A 26189-nucleotide genomic window follows, 5' to 3' on the forward strand; every position below is an offset into this window, starting at 1 on the left:
ACGTAGAAAAAAAAAAGAAAAATAGACGTGTTTGTCTGCAGCACACTGTGCCATTTGATCTAGAAGCTCATAGAAAAATATACTTGCATCTTTTAGGGTCAAAAATGGTATTTTCTGGGAACTGAAACAGAATTGGGGAAAATCTGGTCATTTATTTAGCTATTGGTATATATATCAGTTAGCTATGGCCCCCCAAATTCTGTGTAACAAACCACCCCAAAGCTCAGTACCTTAGAATAATAATCGTTTAATCTCACAAAGCTGCAGGTCAGCTGGGCAGTGGCTCTTCACCCTCCTTAGATGGATGACTAATTAAGACATGCTCTTCTCATGGTGAAGACAGAGGTACAAGAGGCAAGCCCAACCACTCAAGCACATTTCAAGCCCCTGTTTATGTCACATCTGCCAAAGCAAGTCACATGGCCAAGCCCAGAGTCAAGGGGTGAAAGGGAGAAGGTGTAAATATTTTTGACAATAATCTACCACAGCAGGTAAACTACAGGAAAGTCACTCAAAGGCAGGCTACAATTTGTTCAGTTAAAGTGAGGAGAATTTTGGTTTCAGTTTTCCTCTCATTCATCACGGGTGAACTAGAGTGACTTTTTAAAATAGGCTAAATTTCTTGGCATCTAGAAAGTTTCTTATTACAGAGATGATATTGCCCTAGAAATAGAGGCATTTGGAGGTTTCAAATATTAAGCAAATTTTATTGTTATGGAGGTTCCATTATCTGTTCATGACTAAACTGGGATTGCCAGACTTGAGACCTGAATCTAGCCTTGTCCATTTTTTTTTTCTTGCAAGGTTCAGATCCCAAAAGAATTACTCTCATTCTGAATCCTGGGCTGAGAATCAGCACATCCCACTGAATATCCCTGTTTGTGATTCCACAATCTGGATAATCAAAAAGAGGTCAAAGGATCCAAAATGAATACTTTCTTATCTACACAGGCTTTCCTTAATTAGTGACTAATTTGTACTTTAACTGAGGTTTATTCAATTTGGAAGGGGTTAAAGTTGAAGATTCTAACAGCTCTCACCAGTTTAGTATCCACTAATCTTTCTTAGCCCAAGGAGAGGGGGAAAAGTGCTTCCCTTGCATAGTATTGAAAAGGAGCAAAAAGTCCTTAGTTATCTTGGTCATCTTTGGGAAGGAAAGAATTGTTTAAAATGCTGAGCCCAGCAAAGAAAACAGCTAGAAGATCTGCAAGAAATCTCCGTTATGCTCCCAGCACAGTGTGTGAAGCCAATGAGTGTTTATAAATGATAAGTTAATTTCACAAGAAACATTAGCTTGGGATTCTAGCTGTCGAGAGACAGTATAGAAATTCAGAGTAGAGAGATACCAATATAGTTTGCAGTCATGACAAACCATGTAGTTCAGATGATACTGGGACTGGACTTGAATAAGTTGGTTTGAATAAAGAAAAAGGAAAATGCACTGGGAGACAGTATGAGTAAAGTTTGGAGTTATGAATAAACATGATACATGGGGTAGTCTGTAGGGGGTAGTGAGGAGACCATCTTGATCAAAATGGAGAAGCAGTCATGAATTAAGTGGGTTAGAGATTGTACTGCCAGATCGTGAGGGTCTTAATAGGTGAAGGCCATTTCAATGTTATGTGGTGGATATTAGAAGCTGTTGGATTTCTTGGTGGGGAGATTATTTAGTGCAAACATCTCCAGTTGTCACAACAGGCTGGTTTTCCGTATGATGCTAGGACAGCTTTTGACTTGATAGTAATGATTGTGGTGGATGAAAAAGGAAATGATTCACATGTATTTTAACTTCTTTACAAACTTGTTTTTAGCCTGAATCATAGGAAGAGTCTGTAGCCTTTTCCCATGGTTTTTGTTGGCAGCAGCTGTATGTTCCCATGGGAACACACATACTTACCTATCCAAACCTTCCTCTTTTATTTATGCCCTCAGCTTCTGTTCACTTGGATGTTTTCATCTTTTCTATGGAGCATATTCACATATAAGTTTAGAGCACAGCCCATTTTTCTTTTGCAACTGAGGATTCATTCTGAATATTTTCAAATATATAAAACTCCAGGTAAAACTCCAAACCAAATATGATGGGAGGAGGCATTTGGATAGACCATAGAGTGATAACATCACTTTGAACACCATCTGTGGTAAACATTTTAGCTTTCTTCAGTGACCAGATAAAGGAAAGATGGCTCAGAGTGCTTCTTCGGTGGCTAATTCTGGAAAGCCTTTGCTAAATTTTAATCCAAAATAGGAAGACTCTCCCTCCCTCGTGTTCAAGAAGCTTGCAGTGCTGGGGGTGACATTGCCCTTTTCATCTCCTGGAGAGAAGTTCTCCTCTGACCATAACAGCAAATCAGCAAACACTTACTGAACTCTTTACTCATAGAGGACACACTAATTTCTATGTTACTTTGTTCCTTGCCAAATTCCAATGGCTTGAAATCCAAAATAGATGACGTTAAATAAGAGCAGTTGTATGTTTTCAAGAAACTCTTGAGTTTGGTTACTGTAGGTTTTCTAAGATACTGCTTTCTTTAGTTTATACCAAAAACATCTATTGAGCTAGCTTCTAGACTAAGTGCTGGTGATTCAGACATGAATAATACTTCCTCTGGAGTGTTTCAGGTAAGACAAATACATAATAAGCTATAATAAAATTTAATAAGTCCTTCAACAGAAGTGCACAAGTTCTGTGGGAATGTTGAAGAAAACAATTCTGTGGTTCCAGGGTGGCCTTCACAGAGCAGAATGCATTTGGGCAAGTCTCAAAGGGTGAGCAGGGTCTCCCTAAGTGGAGTAGGAGCACTTAAGGCAGAGAAGAGAATGAATAAAAGCACCAGTACATCAAAGTGCAGTGCTGGCTGTTATTTCTTTTCATTCCAGATGACACAAGTCAGGAATCCAGGGAGAGACAAGTGTCTGGGAGGCTGCCCTCCTCAAGGATGGTCTTCCCAGCTCAGTCCTGCTGCAAGCAGAAATTTCAGGACTGCAGAATCAGGCTGATTAAATCATAAGGGTAAGACTTCCTGAGGAGCAAAATATTTGCAAACACTTTCATGGAAATGGGACAATGGACTCAAAATAACTGCAGGTTTTCCAGACTATCCGGAAACATGATTTCTGGAGGAGGAGCCATACTCTTCTAGAAGGAATCTAAGGGAAATGCCACAAGGTTTTAAGAACTTCAGGTGGTCCCAGCCTCCTTCCATGGTCCCAGGAATGCTTCCTTGTGGTTTTCCTGACCATGTATTCTTCACTTTACTATGAGTTCACTCCCTGTATTGTTTTCCTAGGGCTACCATAACAAGTTACCACAGGCGTGGCTTAAAACAACAGAAATTTATTCTCTCACAGTTCAGGAAGCCAGAAGTCTGAAATCAAGGTGTCAGCAGGATTGGTTCCTTCTGAAGACACTGAGGGAGAATCTGTTCCATGCCTCTCCCCTAGCTTCGGGTAATTACCAGCAATCCTTGGCCCTTATAGATGCAGCACTCCAGCCTCTGCCTCCATCTTCAAAATACCTCCTTCCCTGTGTCTCTGTGTCTTAAAGCTCCCTCTCCCCTCTCTTTATATGGATACTAGTCATTAGATTTGGGGCCCATCCTAAATCCTGGATGATCTCATCCCAAGATTCTTAATTACATCTGCAAAGATCCTATTTTCAAGCAAGGTCATATTCACAGGTTCCAGGAATTAGAACTTGGACATACCTTTTGGGGGAACAGTATTCAACTCACTATGTCCCCCCTTTCATTGCCCACATCCGGTGGCTTCTGAGCACTTGTAGCTGGGCTGTTAGACCTTGTCCAGAAACTGGATACTGGGATGGAAAGACACAGTACCGTAACTCCCATTGGCGAGGAGTAAAACAAAGGTCCAGATTATCCAGAGTTTTCTTACTAGAATCTTTGACCAGAGGCTCATCAAAGATGTGAGCTCTACCTGCAAAAGGACCAGAGTAAAAAATTTTACTAGAGAAAGGTGGGGCTACTTTAAACACACCTTTTTTGCTTTTTACAATCTCTGTGGTTGTCATATGTTCATCCTCTTGTGAATGGGAACAGATTATTTATAATACTAACAGTTAAATGAAATGTTGGCTTCTGATCCCTTAGCTAGTAGGCAGCTGCAGGGTCCACCAGAGCCAAGAGGCTCAGCGAGGAAGGCTAGTTCACAATATTTATTGAGGGTAGAAGGGTTAGCCAATTGCTTCCTGCAAAATCCCAGATCAGTTTTTGTAGAGCAACACTTTCAAAATGGATTGAGTAAAGCTACTTCTACCTTACTTTCCCACAAATCACTTTTCTCTCTTTGCTTATAGCATATTCCCAAGAATCTTGGAATTCAGGATGACTTTGCCAAGAAAGTTTTATTTCTTAGCTAATTACTATATAATTTCCTGGAGCAAAATCACAGGTTGGGGGTCATAAATAAAGCCTGCTCAACCTTGGTCAAATCTAATTTCCCCTACTCCATGCCTGCATGCAACAGCTGAACATGGCTGGAGAAAGACCCAACCTTGCTGACTGCTCTCACTTTAAATTATGATCACTAAGCTCAAGTGGACCTTTGGTGCTACTTGGCCATCTCTCTCCATTTCTCTCATCTATTCCCAATCCTGAATGACTATCCCATACCTTCTTCTCTCTCCTCAATCCTCCAACAACTCTTCCTCCTCAGTTCTCAAATACCAGCTGACTTCGTTGCTTCTGTGAAAAATATTGCAATTCAGAAGAGAATCTCTACACACTCCCCCACTCTCTACGTGGCCATAGCTTCTGCCTTCTCTCTTTTACCCTCGATGAACGTGTGCTCCTAAGGAAGCCCCCTCCAGTTGTGCACTGATCCCATTCCCTCTCATTTACTAAGGATATCACTTCTGTAGTTTTCCCTCTTTTTCCTGCCTCATCAGTTTTTCCCTCTTGACTGGATCAGTCCCATCAACATGCAAATGTGCTGCAACATTTCCCATTTTACACACACACACACACACACACGCAGACTCTCTCTCTCTCTCTCTCACACACACACACACACACACACACACACCCCTCTCTTTGAGCCCCACATCTCCCTCCAGCCACTGTTCAGTTTCTCCACAACAAAACTGTTTGAAAAAGTTGTCTGTACAGGCTGTCGCCGATTTCTCTTCTCTTAGGAACTCACTCCCTATCCTGAAGCACACCTCCAAAATTGATCCTGCCAAGGTCACCGTGGTCTGCAAATTGCTAAATCCAACCATCAGTCCTCAGTCCTCACCTTAGTTGGCCCTTCTGCAGCACGTGACACAGTCACTCTCTTCCTCCTGCTAGGAGCACTTTTTAAACTTGCCTTCCAGGACTCCACTCTCTTTTTCACCAGCCTCTCCTCAGTCTCCTTTGCTGGTTTCTTCTCATTTCCTTGACCTCTAAATGTTGGAATGCTATAGAGCTTTGGACAGCTTTTCTCTCTAACCTCACTCGCTTTTGGGGTGATGCTAGATCATTTCATGCTGTGGCCTCCCCACCTGTATCCCTTCAAGACTCGCCAGTACACACAGAAGGCTGCTTGCTGGCAACCTTTCTTCTGAGTCTCCCTGGGTTAGGGGAGGGGTTAATGGCCCCCGGGGCGAGGGGCTCTCCTGTGAGGAAGCTGGAAGTGCTGGAGAGTTAATGCCCCCAGAGCAGCCCTCAACCCAAGATGGACGGTAGTTTGGTGGATAATTAACCTAGCTTTCCAATCCCTCAGTTAGGATACCTGTCACGGAGCCCAAGCTCGCTCTGCTCGCTGCACAACAGGCCAATAAATTGGGAGACGAATTGTTGGGGCAAGGAATAACGACTTTAGTCAGAAAGCCAAGAAGATGGCAGACTAATGTCTCAAAAATACCGTATTCTCTCAGTCCGAATTCGGGCTCCTTTTATACAGAGGAAGGGGGGCGGGGCCACCGGGATGCCGACCAATGGCTGAGCGGGACTGCTAATGGTCGCTTGCTAACGGTCGCTCGGTAACAGTTGCTCCCTAACGGTCGCTCGTTTGGGAGAGGGGCCCCCTGCGATGCCGACCAATGGCTGAGCGGGACTGCTAACATCGCTCGCTAACAGCCGTGAGCCTGACCCGCCCGTATTACATTCCTTGGAAGCCTGTTCTACACTCTCTCCCAGAATTCCACAATGGGACAAATTTCAGTTGCCAACGGAGGTAACTTCTTTCGTAACGCACATTTTATTGATTCTCTTCCTTTTCCTGTCTCACTTCTCTTCTCTACTGGTAATTCTTGAACTCTCCTCACAAACTACTTGCGCTCAAATTCTTGTCAAGGTCTGCTTCTAGGGGAGCCCAAACTAAGACACGTACTGTTTATATGCCCGTGACCACCACACTTACATCTCCGGTCCAAACATCTCCCAGCTTCCAGAATCACTGTTCAATAGCCTTCCCCCACAGCTGTGTGTGGGTGTCTAATAGCCGTGTCACACTTCATATGTCCCTAAGTGAGCTCCTGGTTTCCCCTCCAAACCTGCACTCCTCAAGCTGAGGTCAGTTTGATGCCAGTCCTTCTTTCACATGCACGTATAACCCAACAACGACGTCTGTAGGCTCCATCTTCAACATAGATGCAAATCTTACCTCTCCTCTACCTGTTGGCCCTCACCCAAGCTACCTTGCCTCGATTATTGAGATAATTTCTAAACCGTTTTTTCTCTTGGTCTCTCGCCCCATTAAAGTTTCTTTTCCTCACAGCAGCCACAAGGATCCTCTTAAACCATAGTCAGATCATGTCACTCCTCTGCTCAAAACTTGCCAATGACTCCATCTCAGAGCAAAAGCCAAAGCCCATCGTATGGCATATAAAGCCCTATGTGGTCTGCTGCCTGTCTTTCCCTCTGATCTCATCTCCTGCCACTCCCGTGCTGTTTCTGTTGTAGGATCATTCGTTGCCTGTGCCCCTAAACATGCTCTTCCTAGGGCCTTTGCACTTTTTCTCCTGCAACCTGGAACATCTTTATTCCAAATATCTGCATGGTTTGCTTCTTTACTTCTTTAAAGTCTCTAGTGAAATATCACCTTATTTAGAAGGGTCTTCTTTGTGTGGTGTGAGGTGCATGTTCTCTGATCACACCCATGCTCAACTCTGCTTTCTCCTGCATGCTGCTTTTCTCAGACTCCTATGTTAGCTGGCTTCTGGTCAGATTCAATCAACTCACAAGCTTGGAGAGTTGGAGGAGGGAAAAGGGAGGGAGGGATATTTTCTCCTGTCTCAGGCTGCATCTCCAGGCAGCAACGAGTCTCTCCTATGGCTCCAGTTCCCTTTGAACTAGCTTCTAGCTTCTTCCAGGACACTCCAGCCTCCAGGATCTGATAGCACAGTATTTTTTGTCCCTCCATCATAGGAATGGTAGTGGCTTCCATGTGTTGCTGATTTCTGGGTTCCTTTACTCTTACTTATTTGGCCTCTCAGGTCTTCCAATATCCATGTAACCAATTCTTTCCATTAAATTTCTCTCTTTTAAAATATTCAGAACTATTTCTATTTTATCCATTGAATCCTGATTGACAGCTTGTATCAGTTTCAGTCCCCAAAGGAAATTTGTAATTTGAGGAGAGTTTAATAAAAAGGACTATTTACATAGGTGTTGGTTTGGTTTTAGAAAAACAGCAAGGGTTCGTACAGTAACTCTTGGCTAGTAACACGATCCAATACACAGTAAACCCTAAAGAATCCACAAAAAAACTACCAGATCTAATAGATGAAGCAAAGTGGCAAGGTACAAGATCAACACTAAAAAATTAGTCATGTTTCTATACACCAGCAATGAACAATTTGTAAAGAAAATTAAGAAAACAATTTCATTTACTATAGCATCAAAAGAATGAAGTACCTAGGAACAAATTAAACCAGAGAAGTTAAAGACTTGCCTACCAAGAACTACAAAACATTGTTGAAAAAATTAAAGAATACCTAAATAAATGAAAAGACATGTTCTGTGTTCATTGATAAATGACTTAATATTGTTAAGATGGCAGAATTACCCAAAGCATTCTACAGATTCAATGCAATCTGTATCAAAATTTTAATGACCATTTTTGCAAAAATAGAAAATCCACTTCTTAAATTTATATGGAATTTAAAGGGTCCCAAATAGCCAAAGTAGTACTGAAAGAGAAGAATAGAGTTGGAGGACTCACATTTCCCAATTTCAAGACTTATTACAAAGCTACAGTAATCAAAGCTGTGTTATTGGCATAAATATAGACAGATAGGCCAATGGAATAGAATTGAGGGTCCTTACTAAAACCCATACATCTATGGCCAATTAATTTTAGACAGCGGTACCAAGATCATTCAGTGGGGAAAGAATAAAAATCTCTTCAACAAATGGTACTGAAGCAATTTGATATCCACATGCAAAAAGATTGAAGTTGGACCTCTACCTCACACCATGTACAAAAAAATAAAATAGATCAACAATCTAAGTACAAGAGTTAAATCCATAAAACTGTTAGAAGAAAACATGGGTATAAATCTTCATGACCTTAGATTTGGCTACAGATTTGGGGTATGACACCAAAAGCATAAGAAATAAAAGAAAAAATAGATAAATTGGATCTCATCAAATTTAAAAAACTTCGTGCATCAAAGGACATTATTGAAAAAGTGAAAAAACAATAAAGAGAATGGGATAATTTATTTGCTAATCATATAAATAATGAGTCTAGTATCCAGAATATACAAAGAACTTTTAAAACTCAACAACCCAATTTAAAAACAGGCAAAGGACTTGAATAGACATTTCTCCAAAAACGTATACAAACGGGGCTTCCCTGGTGGCACAGTGGTTAAGAATCCGCCTGCCAATGCAGGGGACAAGGGTTCGAGCCCTGGTCCGGGAAGATCCCACATGCCGTGGAGCAACTAAGCCCATGCGCTGCAACTACTGAGCCTGCGCTCTAGAGCCTGTGAGCCACAACTACTGAGACCACATGCCACAACTACTGAAGCCCACGTGCCTAGAGCCCGCTCTCTGCAACAAGAGAAGCCACCGCAATGAGAAGCCCACGCACCGCAACAACTAGAGAAAGCCCGCGCGCAGCAACGAGGACCCAACGCAGCCAAAAATAAATAAATAAATAAATTTATAAAAAAGATATACAAATGGACAACAAGCAAATGAAAAGATGCTCAGTATCATTAGTCATTAGGGAAATGCACATCAAAACTGCAGTGAGATACGACTTCACACCCACTAGGATGGCTATAATTTTAAAATGTAAAATAATTAGTGTTGGCAAGGATGTGGAGAAATTGGAACCCTCTTACAATGCTGGTGGGAATTTAAAATGGTGCAGCGGCTGTGGAAAACAGTTTGGTGGCTCCTCAAAAAACTAAACATAGAATTACCATATGAACCAGCAATTCCACTGCTAGGTACATACCCAAAAGAATTGAAAACATGTACTCAAATACATGTGCATGCATGTTCATAGCAACACTATTTACAAGAGCTAAAAGGTGGGACAATCCAGTTTCCATCAGTGAATGATAAATTGTGGATAAACAAATTGTGGCATATTCATATAATGGAATAATATTCAGCCATAAAAATAATGAAATTGATACACGTTACAACATGAATTGTAACAAAAACATTATGCTAAGTAAAAGAAGCCAGGCACAAAATGTCACACATTGTATGATTCCATTTATATGAAATATCCAGGACAGATGCATCCACAGAGACAGAACACAGACTGATGATTGCCCAAGCCTGGGAGGAGGGGGGATGGGGAGAAACTGCTTAATAGTATGGAGTTTCCTTCTGGGGTGAGGAAAATGTTCTGGAACTAGATAGAGGTGATGATTGCACAGCATCGTGAATGTACTAAATGCCACTGAATTAAAAGTGGTGAATTTTATGTTATGTGAATTTTACCTCAATCTAAAAAAGTCAAGTATAAAATGCTCAGGAACTTAAAAGTTACCCCATTTTTTTTAATGGATTTTTTTCTAGTAAGAAGAAAAGTAGTAAAAAGTATTAAATTATTAATTTAATTATTTAGTACTAATTAAGGTATTAAAATGATTTGGAAGAGGAACGTATATGTGTGTTAATGTAAGATGGGGAGAGGGAACGGGGAGGGACAATATGGGGTAGGAGAAAAAAGGGTTATTATGGGATTATATGAAATCATCTGTGTGAAGCTTTTGAAAATTATCAAACACTATAGGGACTTCCCTGGTGGTCCACTGGCTGGGACTCCACACTCGCAACGCCGGGAGCCCGGGTTCGATCCCTGATCAGGAATTAGATCCCACATGCCACAGCTAAAGATCCCGTGTGCTGTAACAAGACCCGAAGCAGCCAAATAAATAAATACTTTTAAAAAAGAAAATTATGAAGCACTATAGAATTTTTAAAATCTTTCATTCAAAAAAAAGTAAATAAATAAAAATATATAAATACTGGACTGTAATAAGAAATCATATGTTCTGGAGATTTAATATATTCTCCTGAAAAAAAGTTTTGAGTCTAGCATGTTGGGAAGTTAACAGAGACTAACACTGGTGAGTTATATGGCTCGTGGGTCATTTTTGTTAAGAAAACTACAGCGTATGTCTTTTCTATGGTGTTTTGTTGTTGCTATACTCTGCTGCTAGAGGGGTTTCCGTGATTTGATGTTTTGGGCCTTAGTCTGACGTCTGTATGCCAATGCACTGCATTTAATTTTTCACTTACGTAACAAGAATTTTTATATTGTGATAGGCTAGAATGGAGAAAATTAATCTAACAAGATGGAATTTAACAGACATGAGAAGTCCTTTACTCAGATCTAGAACAACAAACAGCTGTCCAAGATCTGGGTGGGGGAGAGATGGTTTAACAGTATCACATGGGAAAAAAAAAAGGCTCAGGGGTTTCCGTTGGGTAGAAGCTGAATATGAGTCAATGGCAAGTTGTGGCTTCTTAACAAAACATAGCAAAACAAAACCCTAAAGAAATCTTAGCTTGGAAAAACAGAATTGTAGTATCTAGGCCAAGATGAAGAAACCTTTTTGTTTCTCCTTCACTAATCAGCCCATACCTGGGGAACTGAGTACTGCTTCAGGCACTGCATCATAGAGGAACAGCATCAAGCCACAGGGGTCCAGAAGAAGGGGAAGGGAAGGTACAAGGCTCAAACCATCCACCTGCGTGTCCGCAGGAATGGCGAATATAGTGAGGGGTATATCTGCGCTGGGCAGGGAGGTTCAAGGAGGGAGTGTGTAAGAGATCAATTACTTACTCTGTGCCACTCCCTTCTATAGAAAAATGATAGAAAGGGAACTTAATATTGAGTGTCTACTCTGTGCCAGGAAGTGATAACCACTTTACACGTGCTGTCACATTACTTCCCTGCACCAACTCTCTAAGACAATTATCGATATGTTTTCAACACCTTAGCAGCATCCTAATAACTCTCTTCCATGTGAAGATCAAGTATATGCTTGCTAATGTAAGCATAGTCTTTTGATACTGGGCTCCAGTGTTCAACGTGAAGGTTAAGCAGTCAACTTCAGAAGAAGGCCCTTTGCTCCCAGGATCTGACACAGTGGTGTACCATTCACTTTCTGTACTCAGACCAGGAGCAGGCTGGGGCAGGGCCGGAGGTGGACTTCAAGGAAAGAGGGATTTACTGGAGGATGCCAAATCCAGAAGCAGTGCCTGAGTAAGAGGCGCCCGCCTCCTTCCACCTCAGCTGTTGCTGGCTGGTGGACAGAGACTGATCTTTAGGGCTCTCTCTGTTTGCCAGGTCTTTCCCATCTGAGCGGCATGGTACAGCCACTCACCCCCCACCACCCCCCCTTCACTGCTCTGCTTCAGCAATTACCTGCCCACTGGCTCCTTAGCAGATTCTTACTCCCACTTGCTCTGTCTTGAGACTCGGTTTAAAAACAACTTGAAAATCATATTCAGGAAATTCTTTGAAAAATACTAGGGCAAGTATTTGAATTTCAATCAATCACTCCTATGCCTCCATGTGAAATATAAATCCTGCTCCCTGCTGTCCAGGACTCTCCAGGTACAAGTCAAATATGTTTTTTTCAGGCATAGTTTTCCATGACATCCCTACGTGGATGTAATGTAATGTTTGCCATTACAGTCCTTGTTTCATCTAAACTGAATTTCTCATCCCTAGTAACACACTACTGTGCCTTTTCCTGTCGTTCTACTTGGAAAGACTTCTTTTTACATACCTTTCAAAATCATACTCAGCATTTCAAGTCCTTTTAAATATCATCTGCTTCATGAAAGCTTCTTTGACCAGCACCCCTCATATCATGGTTGAGGTTTTCCCTTCATTGAGCTCCAGACCTCATGGCTAAGACCTTTGTATGGCCCTTATGTCACTACTTCTCAACTTCTAAGACCGGTTCACATATTGTGGTATGCAGATTTAATATATTTTGTTCCCTGTGTTTATAAAAACAGAATGCTTAGTGGTTTCACTTGCATAATGGCTCATTGTAGCCCATTTCCTAAATGGAAAAACCAACTCAAAGAATTAGAAGGTAGCAACACAATTTTGCACTTCAACACTTTTGCAACTGGTAGTTTGAACCATTTATAATTGATAATGTACAATGAGGGAACCGCTCTATTTTTCTTTTACCTTTGCCTTCAAAAACACTGTTGGCTCTCCCTTCCCTCTTCCTCAGAGATACCATGGGCAGATCCAATGGCTCCCTGTTCACTTTCTATTCACTGTTGGGTATTAAGTAGTCTGATTTTTCAGGTATTAAAAGGTACTCTCCAGCCAGAAACTTCAAATTGTCATCCATTTCAAAGTGTTTCCCCTCCCTCAGCTTAGAACTGATTTTGGGTTTGAGGATTTACCAGTGGGAAAAACTATGTGGTCTGTTCTTTCACTCTCCTTGCTCTCTGCTTTCTCCTCCCCCAGCTTGTCCTGGCAAGGGCACCTGGAGCCACTCCTAATAAACTCCTGGAATATCTCCTCAAAGTTTGGGAAAAAATGATGCCTACAGTAAATGAGGTGGAGATGATGGAAATTCCTCGTCAGAGGAAGGGATCAAAGGCTCAGAAAGGCAGGCCTGTTAGAACTGACTTATTTGTGCAACACCAAAGAATCACCAGATGACTATGTTTCTCAGGAAGGTGAGTGAACTCTCTTTTCACTAAAGTAAGAAGTGATGCTTCATGAGGGAGACACTAGAACCTTAACAAACTCAGTGTTTTCTGTCCTCTGTAGGCCATGGTTGTAGGCCAAGTAGGAAATACTGCTGGGAAAACTGGGCTCCCTGATGTCAAGGGGGATGATAGAATTCTGGAGTAGAAGAAGCAAGTTGAGAGCATATAATTGTCAGAGCGAAGGTAGGATTGGTGGAATTAATTTGCTGTGTTAATTGCTACAATAAGTCTAAAGGAAGACAGGTTGGTGTGATTATCCTAATGGATAACAAGGTCAGAGTGATGACCAAGGGGCCTTGAACCACAGGAATCTGTGCCAAAGACTAACAAACCATGGTATCCTAGGAACAAGCTATAAAGGCAGGCAATTGCTTGATTTATATATCCAAGAAAGATCTTGAGTCAGTCAGCACCACAATGGAAAATCATGGTCTCTTGTCTAGTTTCAAGAGTTGAGGCAATTTTCAGACTCAGAATCCATTGATTGAAGAGCCATGTCCCCTCGAAGAAAGTCCCTGAAACACCATAGCAAGTAGTTATCATAGCTATGAACAATCCTTCCTCAAAAGGGCCTGCAGACATTTACCAGATTAACTACACACTGGGGAAAGTGAATATTCAGGTATTTTGAAGGCTGAGGATAAGTCAACATGAATACCAAGCAACCCAAAATAGCATCAGCCTCCTTATTAGAGTGGGGATGATTAGAGGACAATTGATAAATGGAGTCCTACCCCAAGTCAGGGGGCTGTGGAATATTTAGCAACTGGAAGAACCCTCACATTGGTTCTCTGTGGAGTGAATCTTTATGGCAGGAAAGGCTAAGTGGAAACCCCTAAAAGTCCTCTCCTGATCTAAAAGATAGTAAATTGAAAGGACATCCTGCAGTGATTCATGTCACCCTCAACCACTTAAAGGATGCAGGAGTGATGCTCTCCATAGTACCCCATTCAGTTCACCAGTTTGATCATCACTTAAAGTATATAGATCATGGGTGATAATGATGGACCTTGATTGCCTGGACATTCTGGTCACTGGTCCACTATATTGATGACACCATGCCAGTTGGACCCGGTAACAGAAAGTGGCAAGAGCTTTGAATACCTAATTAAGAAATGTGCACCTCAGGTGATAGGAAATAAACCCTACAAAGATTCAGGAACCTGAAAGATCTGTGGAACTTTTAGAGGTAAAATGGTCTAGACCAGTGGTTGGCAAACTATGGCCTGTGGGCCAAATCTGTCTATTTGGTATGGTCCACAAGCTAAGAACGGTTTTATATTTTTAAATGGTTTTTAAAAATCAAAAGAAGAATATTTTGTGATGTGAAAAATATTTGAAATTAAGGGTTAGTATATGTAAATGAAGTTCTGTTGTAACACAGTCACACTCATTCACTTATGTATTATCTATGGATACATTTGAGTTTCAACAGCAGAGTTGAAAAGTTGCAACAGAGACCATATGTGGAACTCTCATCACTTCATGCTTATCACTCAATGAGTCATAACTCACTCAAAACAGTGTTACAAATGCTAAGCATTTTGTTATACCATTTTATTTTATTTTATTTTGTTCTATATTATGTTACCAGGACATATCCTTCATGTCTAAACAAGAAAAGTGGACTTCAAATGTTGCACTTTTAAATCACTGGTAGAGGGTGGTTTGTTTGTTATTGAATTATATTTATTAGGCAATGACACTATAACTGTGCTAAAATAACAGAAGATATGTCAACATTTCCAGGTTAAGCACTCATCACAATATCCCAAACTCACAGGAAAGCAACAGTCAGAAAAATTAGGAAATTTAAAATGGAATACCTCATTATAGCAGAATTTCTTCACAAGAATTAAAAATGTAAATGAGGCTGCAAACAAAGTGAGTTTCTGAGTGGCTCACTTGTTAGCAAGCAAGGAAAGCCATTTACCAATGGCAAGTTAATTAAATTGTGTTTGATAATAGAAGCTGAATAAATGTGTCCGGAGAAAATAAACCTGTTTAAGATGATCAGCCTTTTGATATGAACAGTTGTTCGGAGTTGAGGACCTTGGTAGCAACATCAATAGTTAGTTTTAAAAAAAAAATGTTAATGGTTCTGAGTATTCTTCCTTGTATCTTCATGAATTGACAAGATGGTACTGATGCTGGTCAGCTGTTGTATACTTGGACGTGTCAATGCCAAGTTCGAAGTGACTGAAGAACTGGCTTCTATGAATAGTCTGTGTTGAGCTACAAGCAAGAATATTTTCAAAGAAGTTGAGAAAATTTCGAATTTAGTACAACCTGCTAAGATGTATACAACTCCTGGTGATAAAAATTGGTGTGGAGCAGGAAAAGGCTTAGTTGGACAAACTTACAAAGCTTGTGGAAAAGAAGGATATTAAAGATTGTGATTATTCTTTGTGTGATTCATCAGCAGATACTTCAAAGGCAATATTTGAATCTATCATGAGTTATTGAACCAATACTGTAAAAAAAAATTAACTTTATTCACTCTTGTGGACTTACACAACTTCAGTTCTATTAATTTTTGTCAGCAATAGAAACTGAATATCCTGACTTGCTCAACTAAACAGCAGTTTGATAGCTTAGCAATGGTAAAGTTTAATTGTGGTTTTTTTTTTCAGCTTGAAATTTTTCTGAACAAGAAAAACTACCCTCATCCACTATTTAACCCTGAATGACTCTGGGAATTTTTTGCTAATTTTTAGGTGGGAAGTGGTATTAAGAATTCTTATCTTTTAGAGATATATACTGATATATTTCCAGATGAGAGGATATGATGTTTCAGATTTGCTTTACAGTCTATTTTTTATGTTTATTTATATTTAAAATTTATTTTCTTTATTTTTTTGGCTGCATCAGGTCTTAGTTGGAGTACACGGGGTCTTCGTTGTGGCGCACAGGCGTCTCTCTAGTTGTGGTGTGTGGGTTTTCTCTCTCTAGTTGTGGCACGTGGGCTCCAGAGTGCATGGGGTTCGTAGTTTGCAGCACACGAGCTCTCTCATTGAGGCGCACGAGCTCAGTAGTTGTGGCGCGCGGGCTTAGTTGCCCCGCGGTATGTGGGATCTTAGTTCCTCGACCAGGGATCAAACCCGCATCCCCTGCATTGGAAGGTGGATTCTTTACTACTGGACCACCAGGGAAGTCCCTCGGGTTTGCTTTAAAATAATCAGGGTGAGGAATGGAAAGCAAGGGGGTACAGATGAAATCATATTGGCCATAAAATGATAACTAAAGTTCAGTGATCTGTACATTACATTCAGTATACTATTTTCTATAATTTTGTATATGTTTGAAACTTTCCATGATAGAAAGTTAGAAAAAATAAACAATATCCATGATCGTATCTGACAAAGAGAGAAGTCATCTGATAGATAGGTTGGCCTGTAAAGATGTCTCAAGAATCAAGAGGCAACCAGAGTAGTCATCAAAGTGTTCACGGTAGCAGTCACCCTTCAGGCAACTAGGAGTCTGGAGAGCCACTGCAAACTTTGGCTATTGAGCTAATGAGCCACAGGGAAATTAAATCAGAGGGTCAGCAAGAATGAGTCAAGCAGATGATTTGGGGCAAGCTCTCAGCAGAAATGTAGAATCCACTACGTAAGGAATTAAAATTCTCTAGAAATCCTCTACCCTTCAGGGAATAGAGAAGGGAATCCTTCTGGTTCGGCCAACGACCCAACTGACTGAGAACAGTATGGTCAAGAGCAGAGCCACCCAGGAAGCAGAGGTACAGGAATTCCAAACTTCCCAGAAGTATGGGAAAGTAGAGTAATTAACTTCCAAAAACTTTTACAAACTCAGAAAGGAGGAAAGAGGTGATGGAGTTTGAAGGGTACAGAAACTTGCCTGAGATCAAAGGAAGTCAAATTGCCTAAAGCCAGGGCCCTTCTTTCATAGGCCACACATTCCTTTAAGAATTATTACTGTTTTTTAATGAGAGAAAGTAAACAAGTATTCACAAGCATAGAATTTTGCATTTGATTTCAGGGCCTCCCCAAAGCCTGGGATCCATGACCACTATGCTAAGAACTCCTGGATGAAAATCTTCCTTACAGAAAGTTCACAGTGGAAAATAAATGGCAGGGAAGGTAAAAAGGGCAATTCTGAGTGTGGTTTGCCCATTTCAGGCAATGAGCGCGTAGCAACATCGTGGATGGATGCTTTCTCGCCCTAGGAGGATATACATGAAACTGTAAAGTACCACGTAAGGGGAGACTTTCCCAATGGCCATGTGTTGGAGCAGTCACTGAAAGGCTGAAAGCAGCTACTTAACTTGAGAAAGCCAAGTATTTGAAATTAGCTCAGCCAGATCCCAGTTGTCATCTCCACTCCACCCCCTGCAATCACCATTAGTGATTTTTCAACATTCAAACCAATTCAACCAACATTTTGTAGACAATGTGTTGGGAAGTGTGGGAGATGAAAAATATTATTGAAACATGGACTCTAACACAGGGACGTTCATCTCCAAGTGGAGAATGTGAATGTTGCTTGCGACAACCTGGCCCTGGATTCTTTGACCTGAAGAAGACTTTATTGTCTTTCTTCAGGACATTTTTAGAAGCACACAACCACAGCTACTCCTTTGGTATTGATACTTAATACTCCTCTGTCATCAAGATTTCAAACTCTGAAATTCTGTTAGGCCACAAACTCTTATTTTTCTGTCTTTCTCATACCTACTTATTTTTTCTTTACCCTCATCATGAACTCCAGACCCCTTGAATGCTCATACCCGAGTATTCAGCTCTGTCTTGGTTTCACTTGCCTCTTCCTAGCTTGGATACCGTGGACATCTGAAGTGACCAAGGACCACCAGGTGGCAGCAGAGTCTCAACTAAACTGTCCACCAACTTGGGCACCAAGTCAGGTATGGTAATTGTTATTTATAATGGGAGCCTCAAGTTTGAAGGGGAAGTGGAATTAAACAAAGGATAGAGCATACAGGGAGATCAGCCAGCAGGGGAAAAGAAGATCTTGATCCTCATATAAGTATAAACCAGAGAAGTGGCTAGACCCAAGCAATGGGGGAGACGGCAGGGTTCTCCCAGGTTCATTGTCTGTAACCATTTCATACCTATACACGTGGGTAGTCTCCTCCTGCTTTGAAACATCCCTTGCCCAACTGCTCTGCAGCTCTTTCTAGTTAAGGGTTAGTTACTTAATGTCAACAAGCCTCCTGGAATCCTTTGCTCTTAACTGCCTTGCCAATCCCCAGTGCTAGATGGAATCGACCCTCTTGTCTCTCTCCTTCCAGGCGGCCAGGTGCTCCTGTAGAAAATTACAAAAGTCTACACATTGGATCAACTCTAAATCCATAATATGTAACCTCAGTGGTAACCTCAAGGCTGCTTAAGTTTCCTCTTTTCATCCTTAGTTAATTCCTTGGGGCATTGCTCATAGAAGCAATTCTAAGCCTTCTCCACTCCCTGAAGTCCCTTTCTGCATTTCAGCTCCTCGACCACAGCAGGTGACCTCACATCCTCCTTTGTCTGGAAGACTGGGACCATCCATCCAGTCCTCCTCTGCAGGCCCTCTCCGCTGTAGACAGAGCACAAGACCTACAGAGTCCTCCATGGTACATTTCTTGAGCTGAATGGGAAAGACATCAGAAATTTCATCCTTTTCAAGGCAAAGTAAGAAAACAGATAGCCTACATCTCATCTCAGAATCAACTTACTACTCTGAATGATATGTTACTCTCTTAGTCAGCTCGGGCTGACAAAATAACACAGCCTGGGTGGCTTAATCAATAGACATTTATCCTCACGGTTCTGGAGGCCAGGAAGTCCAAGGTCAAGGTGCCAGCCAATTCGGTTGCTGGTGAACATCTTCTTCCTGGTTTGCAGACAGCCACCTTCTCCTTATGTTCTTATGTGGTTTTTCCTTGGGTGCATACAGAGCGAGAAAGAGGTCTCTCTCTCTCCTCTTCTTATAAGGCCACCAATCCCATCATGAGGGCTTCACCTTCATGATCTAATCTAACTCCTATGGCCTCATCTACAAATACCATTACATTGGGGATTAGGGTCTCGGCATATGAATTTGGGGGACACAAATATTTAGTCCAGAACAGTTACAAATGTTGATGGCTGGAGTGTTTCCTAACTTAGTACTGGGGTGGCAGCTCTTACAAATCTCATCTGCAAAGACAGTGCTTTCAAACTTTTCATTGAAAAATTCACAAACTAACATAAAATCTATTCTGTCCAATTTTAATTGACCTTGTTCTTCCTGTGCAATGATTTCTGATTCATTTATTCAGTCATTCAATTAGTGAATACTTAACTGACTTGAGCCAAGACTCCTAACTACTATGTACTGCCAAGTACAGACATGTGATGATGAAGCACATTTGTGGCAGATAAAGAATATTTGACAAGAAGAATCATTCATCCAGAATTTGTCAGACTCCCCCTTCAGCACTATGGAAAGAGAATCAAATCACTGGCCCACAGGCATAGGCCAGTGTGCTCAGCTGGGTGCTTAGTCAAGAGGTAAGTGCCTCAGGCTAAAGTTTTTTATAATCTTAATAACTATAAAGTTATTATAATTGCTCCCGATATTCAAGTAGTTTTCAAAGGCTTTCTATCTAATGAAAAGATAATGTGTGACTAGCAGATACATGTATGTTCTAGACTGCATGATGGGTACCTCTCTCAGAGCAGTCACTTAGAATCCTGCCCCATTTATCTGTTTGTTATGAACTAGATTATTATGGATTATCCCAACTCAGATCACTCCTGAGTAAACTAACAAAGATGAACTTTTAAATATGCAACACTGTAGACTAGACCTTGGCTTCAAAATGACCTCACCATTGCGCTGGCTGGCATCCTCGAAGGTTCAGCTTGATCCTTCTTGTCTCTTAAAGCTATCAGTACTAAATTAAAGACACGTCCAATTTAAACTGTATTAATTGAATTTAATTAATTAATTTACTCTTTTGATTTAATATTAAAAACTTATGAGATAATTGTATTAATAAATTAAATTATTAAAATGAATTCATTAGTTTAATTTCTTTTTTATTTTTTGAATTTTTGAATTTTATTTTATTTATTTTTTTATACAGCAGGTTCTTATTAGTTATCCATTAGTTATCCATTAGTTATCTTATTAGTTATTAGTTTTATACGTATTAGTGTATATATATCAATCCTAATCTCCCAGTTCATCCCACCACCACCACCCCCCCACCACTTCCCCCCTTGGTGTCCATACGTTTGTTCTCTATATCTGTGTCTCAATTTCTGCCCTGCAAACCAGTTCATCTGTACCATTTTTCTAGGTTCCACATATATGCATTAATATACGATATTTGTTTTTCTCTTTCTGACTTACTTCACTCTGTATGACAGTCTCTAGATCTATCCACATCTCTACAAATGACCCAATTTCATTCCTTTTTATGGCTGAGTAATATTCCATTGTATATATGTACCACATCTTCTTTATCCATTCATCTGTATCAATTAATTGGTGATATTTACCCAAAACAACTGGGTATAACATAGGACTATAACAGCTATATCAAATATTTGTAGGGCTTTCACAGCATTACCAAGTCCAAATTCATACTGCTCGCTGCATGACAGGCCAATAAATTGAGAGACAAATGGCTGGAGCAAGGAAATAGCGACTTTATTCAGAAAGCCAGTAGACTGAGAAGATGGTGGACTAGTGTCCCAAAGAACTGTCTTGCCCAGGTTTGGATGCTAGTTTCTTTTATAGAACAAAGAGGGGGAGGTGAAGAGGTAAAGTAAAAAAAGGCAATAAGTTGTTGCAAATATTTCCTGGTTCTAGCCAGACTCCAGAGGGGTTATGTTAATTTCTTCTTTCCTGCAGCCATTCACAGGTGGGCCTGGTCAGGATGTTTCCCGTGAGCTAAACAAAGGTATTTTAGCTTAATGCTCATTGCATGGGAGGCAGGATTCCCAGAGATAGGCCATTATGTATATTTTAGGCTATAGGCAACATCCCTTTAGTGATTAACTTGTAGCAAAAGCAATAGAATACAAAGGTTAAAATAAAAGAAACAGATCCAATATGGAGTCAGATTTGTTCTTCCTTATTACACAAGGATCAGGATGCTGTGTGGTCACAGCATACAGAATTGAGATCTATAGGTGGAAGATATAGGAAGGCACATTTTACCTCAGCGTAAGAAAGACCTCTCTCAACACAAGATTTTTCTGAATACTAGTTGGCAGAAGTGAATTCCCAGCCACTAGAGAAGGCTGGGCATTAGCCAGACTGTGATGTTTGAAGACCTGGAAGACCTTCAGTGCCTCTAAGGCCCCACCAGCATTGATAGCCTGTGAGTCTAGCCTGGCTGGTGCCAGGTGAATCTCTTAAATCAGCCCTATCATTTCTGCCACAGCCCAAAGTGCACAGCTGCACTTTAGCCTTGGGGCTCCCTCAGCTGCTGGCTCTGACCTACCTCATACACAGAAGCAGGGCATAACTCCAGAGAGACAAACCTATTTGTTCAGCAGAGCTTGTAGAGGATACAGCTGTGAATGTGCCACTTATCCACTGGTAGATTTGCAAGCAGAAGAAGAGCAAAGAGTGTTTCGCTCACCATCCAATTCTACGAATATTAACCCACTGCAGTGGCTGACCAACAGTGCATCCCTTACTTCAGACAGAAGAGACTAAGGCGATAACAGGGTGAAGAACTCTGTGCTCCAGAGAGAGGAAATGAAGATGGTAACAGGATGCCCTGTGCTTCTGACGAGCAGGCCCCTTAGATAGTTAGATGTATATCTCAGGAAGAACTTTAATGAATCCAGCTTCTTGCATTTTCCCATACATAGTAAAGCACTAAAATCATTGACTTGAGTTACCTGTTCTTTATGACTAGCAGCAATCTTTTACCAAGATGCATACTTGACTGTGCATATTCCCCAGCGACCGCCCCCCCAAAAAAAATCATATATGAACTAGCCTTCCCCCCTACCTCTTCAGAGTACTTTCTCAGAGCTACCAAGAGGCCATAGTCTCCTGGGCTATAGTCCTCAGTAAGAACATGAATATAACTTAACTGACAACCCTCACATTGTGCAGTTTTCTTTCAGTTCACAGATTCATAGTGGATGATGTTACACGGTTGATAGTTAGGATGAAGCAAATATTTAAATCCTTGTCTGGGTGCTTGGCTTCCAGCTTATAGGTAGAAATGAAATAAGTTATGGAACATTAGCACACAACAGTTACAGCAGTATTTTCTGCTTTTGAATATCACCTGTTGGTTTAGAAATAAACCAAGCAAATCTGAAAGAAGCTGCACATTTGAAGTTCTGAAATCAGAGAAGAAAGAAGTAGAGGGATGTATTTTCCTGAGATCATTCTTTTTCCTCTGAAATCTCAAGCAGAAATAAAGGAATTAGTTCAGGAGTTCAAGGGCCCTTAGGACTAGCTGGTTTCAAATTTTTGCCAGGAAGTGGGAAGTGTGGGGTCCAGGAAGAGCTACATCATCTGAGAGGCAGGCAGAAGAGAGGGAGCTTTATTTTGGCACATGTACAATTATTAATACTTTCAGAAGAGTTGTAGGTTCTAACTTCAATCTACTAACCTGTTTCTGGACTTATAAGAAAATACTTGGTATTTGATTTACTCTGAAGAATATATTTGGGTGATGTGTGTGTTGCTTTATTACAATAACTAACATCAGGAAAAAGAGGTTGTGAAAAGAAAGAATGAGCTGGGGCTTGTGGATAATTTGATTTTCAGAGGCCTGCTGCCTCTGACTCCACTGCCCTTGGCTTGCTGGGAGAGAGAGTGACAGCCTTGGATCAGAAGGCCAAAGCCCCAGATCCAAAGACAGGGTGAGGAGGATGCAAAGTCATGGTGTGGGGAACTTGGCCAACCATGTAACAATTGATAAGATTGTATTGATATTTGGACATGGTAGTGCAAAGTGCAGAGAAACAATACACATAGAAGGCAGTGGGGCTGCTCAAAAAGTGGAACCTCATGACCTTGTTTCTGGTCATGTCTAGAGACTAAGGTCACCAAGACAATAAAAAAAAGCAGGGTGATTTTTTTTAAAAACAGAAACTAAAAAGTAGTCCTATGTATTTATTGCATGCTGAATTCTAGGAGAAATATGTAAAAAAAATCAGTAAATATTAATTCCTTTTAAAATTTAAAAAAACTATTTAAAACCCTGCTTATTGCTATATAAAGGAGTGGCCTGGGACCTTGACAAAACCCTTGGCATTTCTGTGTACTTTGAAAAACATTAATTACATTCTTAATATGCTGTAGAAAGGAATACTCTATTTTTCCATCCCTTTGAGCTTCAGCTTTGCCATTTTGATACATGACCACTGATTTTGTCGAACAGCTCTCCTGATGAGATTGTTTGATGTTTCCTCATGTTTATATTCAGGTTATACAACTTTGGCAGGGATATCAGAGATGTGATTCTAGCTTCTTCTCATCGCATCCTAGCAGGTGATACATAATTTCAATTTGTCCTATTACTGATAATGTTAAACTGGTCACTTGATTAAGGTGGGGTGGTAGGCAGAATTTTAGGATGGCCCTATGACCTTGGCCCGTGGTGTTGCTGCCATGATTTTGCTTAGTTATATGGCAAAAGGAAGATTATCTGGGTGGGCCTAGTCTAATCACATCAGCCCTTAAAAAGCCGAGTTTTCTCTGGCAAAAGGGGAAGTCAGAGAAATGCAAAGTGTGACAGGGATTCAACTCCAGGGAGGTCTACCTTGTTGAGTTGGAGAAAACCCATGGCAAATAACTGTGATTGGCCTCCAGGATCTGAGAGCAGCCCCCAGCTGACAGCCACAGGGAAATGGGGACCTCAGTCCTACAGCTACAAGGAACAGAACTCTGCCAACAACCTGAATGAGTTGGAAGGAAAATTCTTCCCCAAAGCCTCCTGATGAAATTCCAGCCTGGCCAACACCTTGATTTCAGTCTTGGGAGACCCTGAGCGCAGAACCCAGTTGGATCTGACAGAGCTGTGAGATCGTAAGTGGATGTTGTTTCAAGCCATTTGTGATGATTTGTTACACAGCAGTAGAAAACTAATACCAGAGGTATCTGCCACCTTTCTCTGCCGTAAACTAACTCTTTCCCCTTAGTAACTGTTTTAGACAGCTTGGGCTGCTATAACAAGTTACCATGGGCTAGAGGCGGCTTAAACAACAGGAATGTATTTCTCATAGTTCTGGAGGCTGCAAAGTCCAAGATCAAGGTGCCAGCAGATCTGGCACTTTCTGATTTGCAGATGGCCATCTTCTCATTGTATCTTCATATGGCAGAGAGCAGAGAGAGAGAGAAAGAGAGAGAGAGAGATAGAGAGAGAGGGAGGGAGATCTCCTGTGTCTTCTTATAAGGGCACTAATCCCATTCATGAGAGTTCTACCCTCATGACCTAATCCCCTCCCAAAAATCATACCTCCTAATACCGTCACATTAGGAGTTAGAATTTCAACATATGAATTCCATAACAAACATTTAATCTATAACAGTAATTAATACAATTTATGATTAGTTGTAGAGTCCTTCATAGAATCACTTCAGCGTAGGTAGGTAGGTAGGCACCATGGGTTGTAACAATTAAGAGACCTGGTTTCAGTTTTGTCATCTGAAACATCAGAATAAAAATAAAATAAAAATAAACAGACAAAAATTCCTGCTCTCATAGAGCTTACATTTTATTAGGTAGAAACAGAACAAGCAAGCAAGCAAACAACAAATAAATAAAATACATAATATGTTAGGTAAATAAATGCTATGGAAAAAAGGAAAACAGAGAGGAGAAAGAGGGAGCACCAGAGAAGATGGATTAATTTTAAATAGGGTGGGGAAAGAAGGGCTTCCTGAGAAGATGATGAATGAGCGAAGACCTGAAGACTATGAGGCAGAGAATCACTCACACTATCTGAGGGTAGATAAAGCATCCCAGGCATTGAGAATAACCAGGGCAAAGGCCCTAGGCCACAAACACAGTGGTAACCTCAAACCACCTATCGTGCGTAACTTTTAAACAATGGTCAAAGTCTTCTCCTTGGTCTTTCCATCTCTCCCTAACTGACGTGGGGCCTGACCATTTTGAACCAACAAAAGTGGTCAAACGCAGCACTTCCCTGGAGTTGCTGGGAAAACATTTACCCTACTGACAACAAATGAGAAAAAAACAAACTGGATAGAATTTTAAATACAATGTAATCAAATTCCACCGTGTAGTACACTCAGGGTGTTTGTTTACTAAAGTTGAAAGACCAACTGAATGAAAATAACTTCAAGTAAAAATGTTTCTTTGATTTGACTTTCCCCATAGGTGTGTGAAATAACTGATTGAGTTGGATCCTTGTTATTTTCTTTTAATGCTTAAAAAATGTTTAATGTTTACATCTCTGATTGTAAACATGAATTTCCTATTTTAGAAAATATGAAAATTATGTAAGAGAATAACAAACATGAAATTCACTGGTTACCACATAGAAAAAAAAACCTGCTTACATATTTATTTTGCTAGATAGATTTTTCTTTTATTTTAAGCTTTATTGATTTGATAGTATAGATAGCTTGTTATAATTTGCATTTTTGGTTACTAGTATGAATAACTTTTCATGTTGTTTATTGGCCAATTTTCATTCACCAACTTTTCTTTTGACATCTTAGATTTTTCTTACTGATTTGAATAAGCTTTTTTGATTGTAAGAAAATTACTCATCTGTTTTCTGTCACATTAATGGCAAATGGTTTTTTCCAAGATTCTTTACAGCCTATTATTTTTGCATGGTTTTTACGTTCAGTTTTATGTTTCACTCTTATACTCATGTGTACTCAATATTAAAGCAAAAAAAAATGCTTATTTCTAACAATGTTCACTGATGAGGGTCCTTTCAAATTTTACTGGAAATTATTTTCTACAGGAGCCTCTCTCTAATCTGTACCCCTTTTACCTCTATAATGTATAGCAAAATCTCACCATAATGCAATAAGTAGGGTACAAAATTCTAGTCATGTAAAATG

The 26189-nt window shown here is 40.5% G+C and overlaps 1 long non-coding RNA gene across 1 annotated transcript; it reads left to right on the plus strand.

Moving 5' to 3' along the window:
* The first annotated feature begins 1757 nt into the window (after positions 1–1757).
* Positions 1758–25453, plus strand: LOC132371787 (uncharacterized). The gene is made up of 8 exons (XR_009504970.1): positions 1758–3013; positions 3352–3450; positions 12919–13133; positions 17957–18048; positions 18632–18814; positions 19444–19675; positions 23575–23639; positions 23961–25453. It is a non-coding gene; the product is annotated as an uncharacterized LOC132371787 (long non-coding RNA).
* The last annotated feature ends 736 nt before the right edge of the window (positions 25454–26189 follow it).

Source organism: Balaenoptera ricei, chromosome 9 (assembly GCF_028023285.1).
Source record: "Balaenoptera ricei isolate mBalRic1 chromosome 9, mBalRic1.hap2, whole genome shotgun sequence".
Classification (NCBI taxonomy): domain Eukaryota; kingdom Metazoa; phylum Chordata; class Mammalia; order Artiodactyla; family Balaenopteridae; genus Balaenoptera; species Balaenoptera ricei.